The sequence below is a fragment of the Elephantulus edwardii genome, unplaced genomic scaffold (assembly GCF_000299155.1).
Source record: "Elephantulus edwardii isolate Elephantulus edwardi_28Jun2011 unplaced genomic scaffold, EleEdw1.0 scaffold00027, whole genome shotgun sequence".
Classification (NCBI taxonomy): domain Eukaryota; kingdom Metazoa; phylum Chordata; class Mammalia; order Macroscelidea; family Macroscelididae; genus Elephantulus; species Elephantulus edwardii.
The window spans coordinates 9,562,308-9,579,121 of NW_006399777.1; the positions used below are offsets into that span (position 1 = coordinate 9,562,308).

The window sequence follows — 16,814 nt, forward strand, 5'->3', positions numbered from 1 at the left end:
AGCCCTGCTTGTCCAGTGCAGCCAGGCTCACCAACGAGGCACATTTTCCCTTCCGATATCAGTGTGTTAGTGGAGTTGTTGTTGTTGTTGTTATGTGCTGTCGAGTCGTTTGCGACTCATAGCGACCCTATGTACAACAGCCCTAAACCCTGCTCTATCCTGTGCCAATCACACTGTCTCTGACACACCCATCCCGATTACCCCAGTCACTGAATCAATCCACCTCATAGAGGGCCTTCCACTCCTGCGCCGGCCCTCCACCCTACCAAGCATGATGTCCCTCTCTAAAGACCTGTCTCTCCTTACAACATGTCCAAAGTATGTCAGACGAAGTCCCAGAATCCTTGCCTCCAAGGAGTATTCTGGTTTAACCCTCTCCAGGATGGATCTGTTTGTTTTCTTGGCAGTCCATGGAACATTCAGTACTCTTCTCCGGCACCACAGCTCAAAGGCGCCGATTCTCCTTCTATCCTCCCTAGTCATTGTCCAACTCTCTGATGCATAACAAGTGATTGCAAAGACCATGGCCTGTATCAGGTGCACTCAGGCTAGATTTTTAAATCCACTTTAAGGCTAATTTATAAGGCAGTGATTTCTTGAATTCATATTGCTTTTCAAACCCTTGAAGTTGATGAGGATACTGCGGTGGTGAGGGCTTGGGAAGAACTAAAGGTTGTACAATAGTGGTAAAGACGGGGACGGATACCTGAATTCTGTTCTTGCTCTTGTATTCAGTTAATACGTACGTGCCACGTACTGGTTCAGGTACTTTACATTCTGAGCTCACCAGGCCGCAGCCCCTCTGGTATAGTTTACCTTCCAGATTAGGTTAGAACAAGGTTTCGCAGTATGGGCACAATTGGTGTTTTGATCCAGACGGTCACTCTCAGCTGTCCTTTGCACTGTAGGACACAGTGTCCCTGGCCTCTACCCGCTTGATGCCAGTGGCACCCCTTCCCCATGTGTGATAAGCAAAAATGTCTCCAGGTGTCACCATCTGTCCCCCCGGTAGGGGAGAGCGAACCAATCCCGTGTGGAGAACCACCAGTCGAAGTGGCAGCCGTGTACAACACCGGGACCGCCAGGGGCTCTGGTTTCTGAGTTAATTGACCCAGTGGGGACACATCTTTGAGGGAGCTGTGGGACTTCTGGGTGGAGAAGGTTCAGCAGACAGATTAAAGATGTGGGGTTTTCCTGAGGGGGTATGCTGGAGATAATTCTGTTTGAGAAGTTAGCAGCATATGAAAATGAAGATAATGCCACTGCTGCTGGATCAGGTCTGGCCTAGAGTGACTTCTAGGGCCCAGTAGAAGGGCCCGCCGGATTCTGTGAGGCTATAAAACTTCCCTGAGACTGATGTACACGTCTTTCTCCCAATGAGTGGCCAGTGAGTTCGAACTGCTGGCCTTTTGTTGCAGTTCAGCACTTTACTGCTGCACCACCAGGATGCAGTTTAGTGGTATCAGTGATACACTAGACTAAATGGCTTTGGTTGTTTTTTTTAGCCAGAAATGACTGTTTGAAGCCATAAAATGCTGGAATAGGTTCCACAAAAGAAAGATTAACAAAGGCCTCCTGGCGTTTTGGAATGAAAACATCATTTCGCATGCAGGGTAGATAGTGCTGTTGGATGTCAGCACAAGGAGAGCTCATAAAAGCCTATGTCCATATTCACAGAAAAATAAAACTGCGTTTGTGTCAGCAAATCATAACAACATGAACAATTAACTCAGTCAGAGAAATCCATTTTCCGTAAGTTCCTAAAGCATGACGTTGGTGTTTGGGCCTAAAAGGAAACAAAGTAATTCCCTGCCACCGAAACTTATTCCTGTAAAGAAATGGACTAAATGGCTTTTTTTTTTCTTTTTCCAGTTTTTAATGAAGTTGTGAATAATAATATTTTACTCCTACATCTTCTCAGTTGTTTCTTCCTTGTATTTGCCCTTTTCTTTTCCGACTTGTTGAGATCTGGCTTTACCTGAAGGATCTTTTTTCTGTCTTTATCCAGTTTTAGCTTAGTGATATCCACCTTGCTGGGGTCAATGCCCACACGGAGTGTTGTGCCATTAGCCTTTTCTCGCCACACCCGCTCAGTGTAGGTGACATCTTCCTGTAAACGACTTGGCCAATGTGCTGACCTTGATGGTGCCCTCTTACAACCTGAACTTGATCTTCTTTTCGGATGGGCCTGGACCACACATTGGATTTCTTTCTGCCTCAGCTCCTTGGACAGAAGAGAAGACATAATCTTCCTTCGAGCATGAGAGGGTGCGTTGAAATGCCTTTTGCGGTTTTCACTCCGGTCAGAAGTCACGAAAGCATTGAACTTCATTTTGACCACTGCTGCTTTGGTGATGGCCACAGGAGGCAAAAGAGCCTAAATGGCTTTTTTGTTTGTTTGTTTGTTTGTTTGTTTGTTTGTTTGTTTGTTTTTGTCTTGTTTTCCTTTTTTTATCATCATGTGAGTGAAGGTTTACGAAGCAAATTCGTTTTTCATTCAGCTCTTCGCAGGCATCTGGTCCCGTAGCATTCATCTCAGTATCTGCAGAGTGGCCACACTTTCCCCACTCCCTCCCTGTCATTCCCCTTTCCACAAATCCTTCTATCTGTCTGTGTTCCCTTGTTGAGTGGTACCTTGCTGACCATTCCTTATCGTCTATTGCCTTTCCCTTCTGCCATCTTCAAGTGTGTCTAATAGCTATTAACTGAGTTTTACTCCCCTCTTCCTTTCTTGGTAAGCACCCAGGAAGGATTCTACCTGTGTGATCCTTTCCTCCCACAGTATTTGTCCTTTAGTGTCTAGCTCACTTCACTCAGCATAATGCCCTCTCTTAGCATCCATGCTATGCAGTGTTTTGAGATTTCTGTTTTCCCTGCTTGTAAATGACCTCTTTGGAGCTTCCCCCTGAGCCTTTGGTTTGTATCTGTTGACATTCTGTTGGTTATGCAGAAATTGGTCTTAGACGTTATAAACAGACTGTCGTTTTACGTCGTGCTTCACATTGAAAAGCAGGTGTCATTATCAGAGGAAACTGAAACTCAGATTAAGTAATATGATGCAGACCAGAAGGCTACCATAGGACAGGCCCAGGATTAGAACTCCTGGCCTCCTGCTTTCTACTCCCATACCTCAAGCACCTGAAATAGCTGATCTGTGCAACAGTCTTGCTAAGCACAGCCGTTCCACTTCTTTCCAGCCACCGTATCTTAGATGAGCTCTTCTGTTGTTCACTGTAGGTAACGGGAAAAGTTTCTTTGCCTTCTTATTTTCTGGTAGAGAATTACGGTTAAATAGAAGTCTTTGTTTTGTCATTTAACACATTCTAAACCTGTGTGTTTATAACTTACTGCGGTGTATTACTGTGTAATTATGTTGTCCCTATCCTTGGCTACAAATTGATTTAAAATTCTGTAGTTGATATAAAGCAATTGTTTGTGTAATGAGGAAATGATACATAAAACAATATGTATATTTCAAGTTATTGTCTTCATTTTTTCCCCTCTCTCCCTCTTCCCTTTCCCTTTTGAGACAACACTGTTTCTTTCGTGGTTCAGTGACGAGAGGGACATCATGCTGGGTAGAGTAGAGGGACAGCGCAGGAGGGGAAGACCCTCTATGAGGGATTGATTCATTGACTGGGGTAATCGGGATGGGTGTGTCAGAGGCAATGCGATTGACACAGGGTAGAGCACAGTTTAGGGCTGTTGTACATAGGGTCGCTATGAGTCGCAAACGACTCGAAGGCACATAACAACAACAACAATATGCACAATAGGGGGAAAAAATCCAAACAATATGAAAGGTATAAAACAATCAGGTTAGGTATTTGCCTTTCTTCCCCTTTGACATGTTCACATTGTCCTGTGTTTATATTTATAAATCAGCTCCATTCTTTCATTATATAATATCCCATTCACAATGCATTTAACTGGTTCTCTATAGTAGACATAGAACGTATTTTCACCCTTTGTCATAACAAATAATATTTCGCTACAGCTCTTTGTACGTAATTTCTTTTTTAACTTGTCGAGAGCTCTCTGTAGGATGGATCCCTAGGGAATGCAGGCGTAAAGGATCTATACGCATTCCCAGTTTTACCACTTTGCTTACATAGTTCTCCAGAGAAGAGGTACTAATTTATACTGTTGGCTTAGGGTGCTCTGGTGGCTTAGTGGCAAGGAGCTGCACTGCCAACCCAAAGGTATGTGGTTCAGATCCACCAGCAGCTTCACAGGGGAAAGGTGAGTGTTCGCCTCCTGTGTTCTGTGCTGTCTGAAAACCCGTGAGGGCAGCTCTGAGCTGATTCTGACGTGACAGACAATACACAAAAACAAAAACATACTCGTGGCTTAGACGGTCTTGCCTTTTTCCTACACTCGCCGATGCCAAGTGACGCTTAATGTTTGCCCGTAGCCAGTCGGAGAGGAAGGACTGTTTGATTATAACTGCGTGTCCGTTGTCACATGTGAGAGTATTCCCGGGCGGCGTTAGGCTAAGACTTGAGATTCTGACTGGAAGGTTGGCAGTGCCACCCCACCCGGCTGGCTGCCTCCAGGAGCTGCGGAAACCTGCAGGTGAGCTTGTACTCTCACACATCTCCTACCACTGCAGGGACTCCAGCCTATGCTCTTCAGAGATGTGTCTTTTTATGTCCTCTGACTAGATGTTTGTTTGTTTTGTGGGGTTTTTTTAAATTTTATTATTATCATTATCATTATTATTATGTGTGTACTGTCAAATCGAATCTGACTGGTACAGGAGGAGATTGTTCCTCCATCTCCAGCAAAGCACTTGGTGGATTTGAACTGCACACCTCTGGAATTGCAGTGCAGCTTTTTGCCACTAGGCCACCAGAACTCGCCCTCTGCCTAGTTTTTAATCAAGTTGTTTGTATTTTTTTTATTTGCTGTTTCCATAAATTATAGAGGCGTTTATGTTTTCCATAAATTATAGACATTAATCCCCTTGTCACAGATATGTCATCCTGAGCCCTTTTTCTCAATCTGGAAGCTCTCTTTTAAGTCTTTTTTTTCCCCTCTTTTTTTCCTTTTTGGTCTTTTAAAGGACTTTTTTGATACGCATAAGGCTTTGATTTTTAGAAGATCCTAAGTAATCTAGTTCTGCGACTTGTATAGTATTTTCCTTTAAAAAATTCCCATATTGATGCATATAGGCCAGACGACCAGTTTGTAAAACTTATTCCTTTGAACCTAAATGTAGGCCTTTTCCCCTCCTTTTGTTGTAATTGTCTAACTCATCATTTAACATGTTTGTATTTTTTATTTTCATTTCTGATCACTAAATTAACTACCTGTCCTAATATGTTCGGTTGCTTTTATGTCTGTATCTTTTTATTTTCCTGTTTTGATCGCCATGTTAACTGCCTGTCCTTCTATTCTTTGTGTTATCCATAACTTTAAGATGCGTAATTCTTGTGTCTTCGTTAAAGTCATTGGTAAAATGCCAGAATGCTAGAACCAGCCTCTGGTCAACCTGCTGGAGATCCTTTTTTCTTCTCAACTTTATTTAGCAACATTTGTCTGCAGTTTTCTACCTACCAGACTGGCTTGCCATCCCGCCTAGAATCCCCTCTGTTGCTTATTGGGACACACACACAAACAAGGGCTTGGAACAACTCAGCACGTATCATCTTTCTGGTCATAAATAATACCTCTCCCTGTACCTAAAACCGGAATTTATGACTGCCAGGCTGTTCCGTTGTATGATATGGCACTAGGCCAGCGCCCTTGATGGTAGTAAAGAAAGAAGGTTAAGGCTTTTGTTCGTGTGTTCCTGATTAGAACAGGAAGAAGTTGTTAGTGCACATGAACTAAGGGTGAACTACGGTCACCTCATTGTGTCCGTGGCTAATGAGGCACCAGCATTCAGGGAGTACCTGCCTGAGACCTTGGATTTGACTTTGACTTTTACAAGACTTTGCCGGAGATCTGGCAGAAATGTAAATGTGCTTGCCTGTCATGTGATGCCTGTATGGAAAGACACAGCCTGACCTCTCATGTACTTTATAGACCAGTGGAGGAAGACTGCCCATGGTTATGTTGTGGGCTGATTTCCCACCTACAAATATAAATATACGTATACATATATATACACATATACCTATACATACATACATTTATCTGTGTGTATATATATGCATACATATGTGTGTGTGTGTGTGTGTGTGTGTGTATGTAGTTGTTATTGTTGTTATGTGCCATCTAGTCGCTTGCGACTTATGGTGACCCTATGTACAATAACCCTAAACTCTGCCCTATCCTGTGCCAGTCTCACTGTTTCTGACATGCCTACCCCCATTACCTCAGTCACTGAATCAATCCACTGCATAGAGGGTCTTCCTCTCCTGCGCCTGCCCTCCACCCTCCCAAGCACGACGTCCCTCTCCAAGGACTGGTCCCTCCTTGCAACATGACCAAAGTGTGTCAGACGAAGCCTCAGAATCCTTGCCTCCAAGGAGCAGCCCGGCTTCACCCTCTCCAGGACAAACTTGTTTGTTTTCTTAGCAGTCCATGGTGTGTGTGTGTGTGTGTGTGTGTGTGTGTGTGTGTGTGTACGTGTGTACACGCACATACACACACACACATCCTGTTGTCCCTTTCTTGGAAACACAAACATTACTAGTTAAGTAATTTTACATGAAGTAAAACTGGAATAGAAAATGTCCTAATCATAGATGGCTGGTATCCTCATAAAAAGAGGAAAATACAGAGACAATTAAAGATGAAACTGCACCCCTGGGAATGCCAAGAAACGCCTGGAGCCCCCAGAAACCAGGAGAGAGAGGAGAGGTTCTTCTCCCAGAGCCACCAGAGACAGCCTGGTTCTGCCACCCTCCTGAATTCCCACTGCTGGCCTGCAGACCTGTGAGACCATACCATTCCCGTGTCATAAGCCGCCAGTGCGTGGAAGCTGTCCTAGCCAAGCACATGAGTCCTGACTGTTCAGAAGATTCTGTTAAAAATAAATCAATAAATCTGTCTTGGGGGAAGTGGAACCAGTGTGCTCCTGGAAGCAGATGGTGCGATTTCATCTGCCGGACATTGGACGTGTTGTCAAGAAGGAGCCAGTCCTTGGACAAAGAAGACATCACGCTGGGAAATGGGAAAGGGTCGGCAGGAAGAGGAAGACCCTCCGTGAGCTGGATTGTGACAGTGACTGCAGCAGCGGGCTTGAGCGGGCCGGAGAACGTGACACTGATACAGGACAAGGTTCAGGTCTGTCGTGCACACGGTCACTATGAGGCATTATGGACTTGATGGCACCTAACAACACGACGTCTGTCAGTCAGCGAGGTCTTCAGAGGAGGAATGCGACTGGAGCCAGGACCCGAGGGAGGTGGCACACATCCCCCAAGAGAGAAGGAAGAACCTCCCTCGTCACCAGGATCGTGTGGTGCTCAGAGGCCCAGAGTGTGGCCTTTCCACAGGTGGGCCCAGCAGGCTGCCCAGGCGTGCGACATGCTGTCCACGGGAGTGCGTGCCTCATCTTGCAGGCTGTGCGTGATTTAACCTGTGTACAGTTGCCGTTCAGAGGTAACTCCGGGGGGCCTGTGATGCTGAACACTGTGACCCTGACGTGTCAAATGCAATAATGGTTCCCCATGGTGGACAGTGTTGGGTGGAGCTCCCCAATTCATCCAAGCTTGGAAGCAGGAGTGGCATCCACTTCCAAAATAGCTCACCTCCGGAAACCCTGTGAACATGGAGAAAGGATGAAAGTTAAGCAAGTGTTCAGGTCTTTCATTCATAGGGTCTCTAGGAGTTGTCTATGACTTGACAGCACTTAACAACAACGAAATATTAGAAACCTCATCCTATTCACACCTATGTTTATTTTGGCTTTGTTCACAATAGCAAAGAGTTGGAAACAATCAATCCAAGTGCCCATTAACAAATGAATGAATAGAAAAGTTCTGCTATATTCACACAATGGAATACTATGCTGCGTTGAAGAATGAGGAACTCATGATATATTGTACAAAGTGGATGACCCTGGAGGACATTATGCTGAGTTCAATATCTCAGTCACAAAAGGACAAATGCAGCATAACGCCACTGATATAAAAGAGGACTGACATAGAGGTTGGGAGGAGACTGACAAAGAGGGGATAAATAATGTATACTGCATTGAAACAGATGAGGAAGAGAACTGTTTAAAGGGGATATATGATTAGATATTATTGTTATGATAGGCGTCCAGAACGAAGGTAGCATAGTAGAGTGGACTTGAGGAGAGAGAGGGTTGGAAGAACAATGAAAGAATTTTTCCTTTTACTTTTCAAAGAGAAAAGCTAGTTGAGGGGAGGGGTGGGCGGGGAGAAAAGTTCAACAATCAATGACTGAATGGAAATCCAAAGTCTCTGTAAACTTCATTAAAATCAGTTAGTAAAAAAAAAAAAAAAGGAAAGAAAAGAAAGAAAGAAGCTCATCCTTGAAGCAGCAGGGGGTGGGATTGGGCTGGGAAGAGAGCACAAGAGAATGGGGTGCAAGGAAATTACTGGAATCATTCGCTGGAGACGATGGGTGAAGAGGCGTGCAGAGAAAATGAGGAGATGGTGTTCTCTGTGGGCATTTCTCCCGTGTCAGCACCTTCCACAGAGACAAAGAGGACAGTGTGTGTGGACTGTGGAATTTCTGTCCCAGAAGTCCCTTGCAGAATGCATTACAGGACTGTGTATATTCTTTTCTGAGAATCTTGGGGGTTTATGCACAGTCATTGCTGTACAACTGAGAGTCTATAAAAGCAGTAGTATACAGGTCAGTACGACTTGCTGTTGTTGTTGTGTACTTTCGAGTCAGAAGCGACCCATGGCTGACCTTCCAGCGGGTTTGCAGAGGCCAATAACCATATGGGAGGAGATGGCCCGTCTTTCTCCAGCGGAGAAATTGGTGGATTCGAACCACTTACTTCCAGGTTGGCAGTGCAACTCCTTACCACTAGGCCAAAAAGGCTCCCTGAATCAGAAATAGAATGATGAGGGACCACATTTCTCTCTCTCAGCTGTGCACATCTGTCAGTTGACGTGCACACGTGTGTGTTCTCTGTGCACACCAACTGGTCTTGTTAACTTGTATTAGCATACTGGTGGTGGTGGTGGTGTTTACACTTGAGTCTGAACCATCCCATACCTGACCCTCCAGCGGGTTTTCAGAGATTAAGTAAATTACATGGGAGGAAGTTGCCCATCTTTCTCCTGCAGAGCGCCTGGTGGATTTGAACCACATGCCTTTGAGATTGCAGTGCAGCTTCTTACCTCTAGCCCACCAGACTTGCCTGTGTAAGTGTCTCGATCATTTGTCATTTTTCATGGTGATATGGCCTCTTTACAAATGGCAGTATTCTTGTACCTTTCCACTTGATTTATTGAACAACTATGTGTTGACATCCTACCCTGTAGAAAAAGCAAACAAATAAGTCAGCAAATCCAGTGCCATCAAGTTGATTCTGACTCACAGGTTGTAAATCTTAACAGGAGGAGTCCGCCCATCCATCTCCTATGGGGCACTAGTAGTCTAGTGGGCTGTGTGTTGGACTGTAAACCAGAAGGTCAGTAGATCAAATCTACCGGTTGTTCCACAAGCAGAAGACCAGGGGGTTGGCACCTGTAACGATGTCCAACTTTAACACTGGCTAGGGGGCCACCAGAAATCAAGCCTGTGTCAATGTGTCTGGTTTTTAACAAATGCCACAAAAAGTTTGTGCGTCGTGGGTTCAAACTGCTGACTTTTTTCATTAGCAGTGCAACATTATTCCACCAGAGCTCAGCTCTCTTCCCTAGAAAGGAATAAAAAAAAACCATATCCTATATAATGCTGTCTTTAAAGATCTCATATAAATTTATTCCCTTTGTGCACAGACACTCTTGCCAGATTGTCTATAAAAAAATTGCTTCTGAAATCCTCACTGAGCTCTCCATATAGCTATCAGTTGTATAAAATGAAGTTGGTACTATTTATTTAAAAAGCCGCATATGGTGCAATTGTTTGCTTTTCAAAGGTAATATTTGTTGTTACACTGTAGCAGCCAATTTTCCGCAATACCAAGATGAATGTTGTAAATTATAGGAGGAGGGAAGGCAGCCTAGAATGTTTATTTAAGGTACTTCAGGATTTCTTTTGAGGATAGGAAGTTTAGGCAGTAAAAATAGAGCATTAGAAAATAAATTGAGAATATATTTTTTGCCCCACAGCTAAATCTGTTCAGCCAAGGTGCCCCTCAGAGGTAAGGATACTAAAGCTTTCCTCACAGACTTCGGGCTTGTTGTCAAGAGGGGCCAGTCTTGGGGGGAAGTGTCATATTGGCAAAGGTGGAAGGTCAGAGAAAGAGAGGAAAACCACAAGAGAGACTGGTACAGCGACCGCAGCAATGGGCTCAAATCTATCAGGAACGGTGAGCACGGCACAGGATCGGTAAGGCTCTGGCCTGTTGTTCGTAGGATCGCTGTGAGTCATGGACCGTTCCACACACGTTACAACAACAACAACAACTACTGCTATTCAGCCCTCCCTACACCCCACTCCGTTTTGATTTTGCCAAATCTATTTCTTTTTTTTTTCTTCTTTTTTTTCTTCAAACTGCATTTGTTTGAAGGAGACTGGCAGCATTACTACTTAGTCATACTGCTAATTAACCTTCAACTATTTATATAGCACATAAGAAATAACACTGCTCACATATGTGGCCAAATCTATTTCAACACCATTTCCAAACACATTATTATCCCTCAAAAACCACCATGTTAATGTGGCTTTTTTAGGAATGCGGGAGAAGGATGAGCCATCGCCTCCCATTTGATTAACGGTCTCAGAAAACCCACCGGAGGGTCAGCTGTGGGTTGGATCTGACTCAGTGGTCACACACACACACACACCCTCCCTCCCTCCCTCTCTCTCTCACCCTCTTTTCCCCTCTCTCTCCATCTCTCTCTCCATATCTCTCCATCTCTCCCTCTCCCTCTCCCTCTCCCTCTCTTTCTCTCCATCTCTCTCTCTCTCTCTCTCTCTCCCCCTCACCCTCTTTTCCTCTCTCTCCATCTCTCTCTCTCTCACTCTCTCTCCATCTCTCTCTCTCTCACTCTCTCTCCATCTCTCTCTCTCCCTCTCCATCTCTCCCTCTTTCTCACCCTCTTTTCCTCTCTCTCTCTACATCTTTCTCTCTATCTCCATCTTTCTCTCTGTTTCTCTGTCTCTCTGTATCTATCTGTCTCTCTGTCTCTATCTGTCTCTCTCTGTGTCTCTCTCTCTCACGCTCTCTGTGTCTGTGTGTCTGTCTCTCTCTCTCTCTTTCTTTCTCTCTCTCTCTCTCAGAGAGGAGGCCCAGAGTGGCGCAGTTAATCCTCTCAGTGTTCAGTGGGAAGCCTTGTGGTCTGCATTTTCCCGAGGCAAACCAGCCACGGCCACCTGTTTATGGAAAGTCTGCCAGAGGCTGCCCCATGGAGCCCAGGTCTCTTCTGACATGTGGGTTCGTCATTCAGGAGTCAGAACCGTTTTGACAGCAGCTATTACCGTCTTACAGAGCGGACTGGGGTGGGGAGGAAAGAAAAATCTAAAACGACAGGCTTCAGAAGCCCATGGCATGTGGCAAGAGAGGCTGGCAGGTGGAGACAGAGGCTGGAAAAATACCGTCCGCAGTCATGGAGGGAGAGCAGAAATTGTGGTGAAGAATAGGGGAGGGAAAGAAGAAGAACAGAATCAAACAGAAATTGGCATCAAAATTTAAGTGCAAAAACAGACCTGGGCCGTTTTCGTTAGATAAATATGTCACTTACGCTGCTCCTCGAAGCGGCAAATAGAACAACGGTAAACCTACCGAGTAGTTCTGTTTTTAAAAACAGTATTTCCTGTGATTGTGTACACAGCAAGTTAGATTCGCACTCACCTATCTCTACAGGTTGTTCCGTGGTCTTGGTTGAACACAAAACCAGGCACATCACCACTGGCTTGATTCTGATTCACGTAGCCCTCTCACCAGGTTCACAAAGTTATAAATCTTTGCAGAAGCCAGCTGCCTAGTCTTTCCCAAACAGAGCAACAAGTGGATCCAATCCAGCGACCTTTGGTTTACAGCCCAACACCTAACACACTGTGCCCTAGAACTCGTACAACCCCGTGATGCGTGGCCCTCTCCCCTGAGTCTGTTTCTGCCCGTTGAGTTCCCCTGCGCCTCCTGCCTTCTCATCTCTGCTTCTGTGCAAATGTTGGCGTTTGTGCTTCTGCAGCTGGTTGTATGGGGGGCATGCTGCCCACATGTGTTCACTGTTCTCTGATGAGCCCGTCTGTCACAGGGCTAGCAGGTGACCTCTGGGAGAGTCCCTGCTTCCAGGTTAAAAGGGACCTTAAGGCAGTGGTCTAGGGAATTCCTTTCGTCTTCTCATTCCAGCAAGTCTGAACTTCCTGAGTTTTGTGCGTTCCTCTCCCATTCTAGCCAGGCCCTTCTGTCCGTCAGAGGGCTACGGTGGTAGCTAATCACCATCTGTTTCCACCCCTCTCAGCCCAGAAGCAGCTGTAGTTCTTGTGGTTTTCTTAGTCCTGTGAACAGATTTCTTCATGGAGTTTTTGTTTTCCTTCACTTTCATTCACTCTAAATAAAAAGAGAACAATTGCTCTCTCCAAGCTTTTAAAACAACCCACACTCATGTTTATCGTGGCTTGGTTCCCAATAGCTAAGAGTTGGAAACAACCTACCTGCTCATCAACAAACGAATGGATAGAGAAGCTGTGGTATATTCACACAATGGAATACTATGCTGCATTGAAAAACAAGGAACTCATGCAATATTATTCAAAATGTGTGAGCCTGGAGGATATTATGTGAAGTATGTCAGTCACAAAAGGACAAATATCGCACAGTGCCACTGCTGTAGAATGGGACTGACATCGGGGTTGGGGGCCACCTAAGTAAAGAGGGGATAAATAATGTATAGTGCAGTGAAACACATGAGGGAGAGAACTGGTTGAAAGGCATGTAGGATTAGGTATTGTTTTCATGAAATATTACCAAAGAAGAAATGCATATTAAAGTGGACAGTGGAGTGGGGGAAGGGATCGCATAACAATGAAAAAAAAGTTCTTTTTCTTCAAGGAGAAAAATTAACTGGGGAAGGGTGGGGTGGGCAGGGAGGAAAATGTGCAACAGTGAATGAATGGGGGGGAATTAAATGGAAGAAATACGCTGTAAAAAAGATATATGTTGCATTAAAAAGTCATTAATAAAAAAAATTTAGAAAAAAAAAAAAAGACTCCCCAACATGTCTTTCCAAACTGGGATGTAGAATGTTTCTCTTTGCGACTGTTGTTCTCAGGTGCCATGAAGTCAACCGTAACTCACGGTGACCCTGAGCAGGACAGCACCAGCCGGCAGGGTCCCGTGCCAGCCACACACACACACACACACACGGTGTTTACACCCGTTGCTGCGGTCACAGGAGACCCAGCATGGGACTTTGAGTCTCCAGCATCTAGACTTAAGAACCACATCTCAGGAATAAATGTGATGCTTTGAACACTAACGACCAAAAACCAGATGGGTTTGTGGGATGACATCAAAGACATCATCCATGAAGAAAGCCAGAGGTCACCGTGACAAAGACAAGAGAGAGAAAAGACCAAAGTGTCTATCGGGAGAGACTCTGAAATTTGCCCTGGAACAAAGAGAGGCCAAAACAAAGGGAAGACATGCTGAAGTCAGGCCCATGAACAGAGTCACTGCACCAATAAGAATTGCTCAACACCAGAGCGTTTCAGGGAGGAGCATACGATCGAGAACCAGTGGTAAAGAAGGAAGAAGTTCAAGTTGCACTGAAGGCGCTGACGAATAATAAGGCCTCAGGAATCTCTGAGGCACCGGGTGACGTGTTTCAGCTGACAGACTCAGCCCTGGATACGATCACTAGTCCGTGCCAAGAAATGTGGAAGACAGCCACCTGAATACAAGATAAGAGAACATTTTATCTTCTCTGATGTTGAGACGTCACCCATGTTCCAGGCTGTATACTCTTTGATCTTCTGCATGAGGTACTTCATGGCCTCTTCACTTTCTGCACATGAGGACGTATCATCTGCATAAATGCAGGTTGTTGAGTCTTCCTCCCATTTGTACGGTCTCCTCGTCACACAGTCTGGCTTCTGTATGTTCTTGTGTGTACGTTGTTGTTGTTGTTGTTGTTGTTGTTGTTGTTGTTGTTGTTGTGGGTCATCAGGGTGGAGCCTACTTACAGCTGAGCCTCCGGCGGGTTTTCAGTCACTCAGTCACACAGAAGATTGCCCATCTTTCTCCCTCAGGACGTCTGATGGTAGTGCATCTACTAAGCCCTCAAGAGTGCGTGTGTGTGTGTGTGTGTGTGTGTGTTTACGTTTCACATGGTCATCTGTGAAGACTACCAGCAAAACCCCCATGACTCTGATCCTCTAAAGCCTATTTTTTTGTGAATTTAGGAGTAAATTCTCCTCAGCAACGATAAAGGCTTTGTTCCACCAGAAGGTAGTTTACGAGTGAGTTATGTAACTAAGCCAAATTCTTCAAATACTCTTTTTTTTCCCAGGGTACCTTCCCCAGTTAAGAATGGACCAGGTAAAGACAAGTCTCCTGGGTTATTAAACACTGTTCCAAGAGACTTAGCATCAACCATATGTTCTTAACCATTTTTAGAATTACTTTATTACTGTTTTACTATATTATGTCAATAAAAGGGATCCTGATAATTAATAAGCTCTCCAGTACAGATACCACCTTGAATAATAATAAAGAAAAAATGCTTATCTTTAACTTGACCGGTGATTGTCTCATCATCAGTCATACCCGTGTGTAGAGAAAGCTCGTACAGTATTCATTGCTTTTGTTTCAAATCATCACACACAGTCAGCCATAGCAAATTGAGAATCAATAAAAACAAACTGAAAACATTCTGATACACTTAGTAAAGGTAAAAGTGATCTTCTTTTACATTTTCAAGCAATTCTGATTCCCATGGGATATATTCCTAGCCGTGGAATAACTGGTTCATACAGAATTTGTATGCTCAGTTTTTTGAGGCAACACCACACTGCCTTCCGTAGTAGTTGTACCATTTTACAATCCCACCAGCAGGTGAGAGGCCCAGTCTCTCCACATCCTCTCCAACATTTACTGTTTGCTTTGTTGGTAAACTTTGCTGCTGGTGTGAGGTGATATCTCGTCATCGTTTTGATTTGTGTCTCTCTGGTTGCCGATGGTTTTGAACATTTCTCCATGTGTTTCCTGCCTTCTGAATGTCCGCCTTTGTGAAGAGTCTTTTCGTATCTTTTGTCCATTTTGTGATTGAGTTATTCTGGCCTTTTCATGTGGGGGCCCTGTAGTAATCTGTAAGCTTTAATTATGAGACCCTTGTCCAAAATGTCACTGACAAATGTTTTATCCAAATCTGTGGGCTGTCTTCTCACTCTATTGGAGAAAGGGTTTGATGCACATAGGGATTTGATTTTAAGAAGGCCCCATGCATTGATGTTAACCTTTCTAGGTTGCTCATTTTTGGCTATATTTGCAAGCCTATTTATGCCATAGGCCAGGGTTTCTAATGTTGTTCCCATTTTATCTTTGTGGTTTTGAGCTTCACCCCTAGATTTCTGGTCTACCTAGGCCTGATTATTGTGTATGTGAGATGTGGATTCTTGAGCTAAATTTGTGTATGCTGTAAGTTGAGTTTTCTGCAGATAAGTGCCCCGTTTTACTTAGCACTTTTTCTTAAAGAGGCTGTAATTTCGCCATTTTGTGGGTTCTGTTACATTGTAAAATATTGTTTGACTTTAGGTGGATGGGTGATTTCTGGATTCTCTGTTCTCTTCCTGTGATCTATGGGGCTGCCGTTGTACCAGTACCATGTTGATTTGATTACTGAACTGTGTAATAAGTTTTGAGATCAGAGGGGGAGATGCCTCCTACTTCATTTTTGGTTTCCAGAAGAGCTTTGCTTGTGTCAGATCTCTTTTCTATCCAAATAAAATTGCACATTGCCTTTTCTGACTCATTGAAAAATGAATTTGGTATCTATCTATATTGAGATTGTGTTGAACCTGTAGATTGCTGAGACATGAATGGAGATGTGTACACCTATGTTCAGAGCAGCGTTGTTCACAATAGCAAGAAAACGGGGACAATCAAAATACCCATCAGTAAGTGAATGGATTGAGAAGTTGAGGTACATCTATACAGTGGAATACTATGCAACAGTGAGGAACAATGCTTTTGTAAAATGCTATCTAACGATGGAACAGGAGAGTCTAGAGAATATTATGCTGAATGAAATACCTCAGTCACATAAGGACAAATACTGCATTAAGACCACTACTGTGAAAATAGCAAGATAACTGGGCAAGAGATGAATAAACGTTCAGAAGAAGGAGGGGCTGAAAGGGGAGGGGAAAGGAAGGGAGGGAGGGAGGTGTGTGGCGAGGAGCTGAATGAATGGGAAAGGATCAATGGGAGTTTGAAAAGATGGAGTGATAAAACGCATGTTGTTGTTGTTGTTGTGTGCCATCAAGTTGCCTGCAATTCATAGCGATCCTTTGTACAACAGCCCTAATCCCTGCTCTATCCTGTGCCAATCTTATTGTCTCCAACACACCTACCACCATTACCCCAGTCACTGAATCAATACATCTCATCGAGGGTCTTCCTCTCCTGTGCTGTCCCTCCACCCTCCCAAGCATGATGTCCCTCTCCAAGGACTGGTCCCTCCTTACAACATGTCCAAAGTATGTCAGGTGAAGCTGCAGAATTCTCACCTCCAAGGAGCAGCCTGTCCTCACCCTCTCTAGGA

At 44.4% G+C, this 16,814-nt stretch overlaps 1 protein-coding gene and 1 pseudogene across 1 annotated transcript in view; one reads left to right on the forward strand and one right to left on the reverse strand.

Moving 5' to 3' along the window:
- The window catches only part of LOC102844158 (ubiquitin-conjugating enzyme E2 E2-like), a 341,166-nt gene that overhangs the window by 239,362 nt on the left and 84,990 nt on the right, over positions 1-16,814 (forward strand). The gene's annotated exons all lie outside the window — the stretch shown is intronic.
- LOC102843754 lies at positions 1,908-2,332 on the reverse strand (annotated as a pseudogene).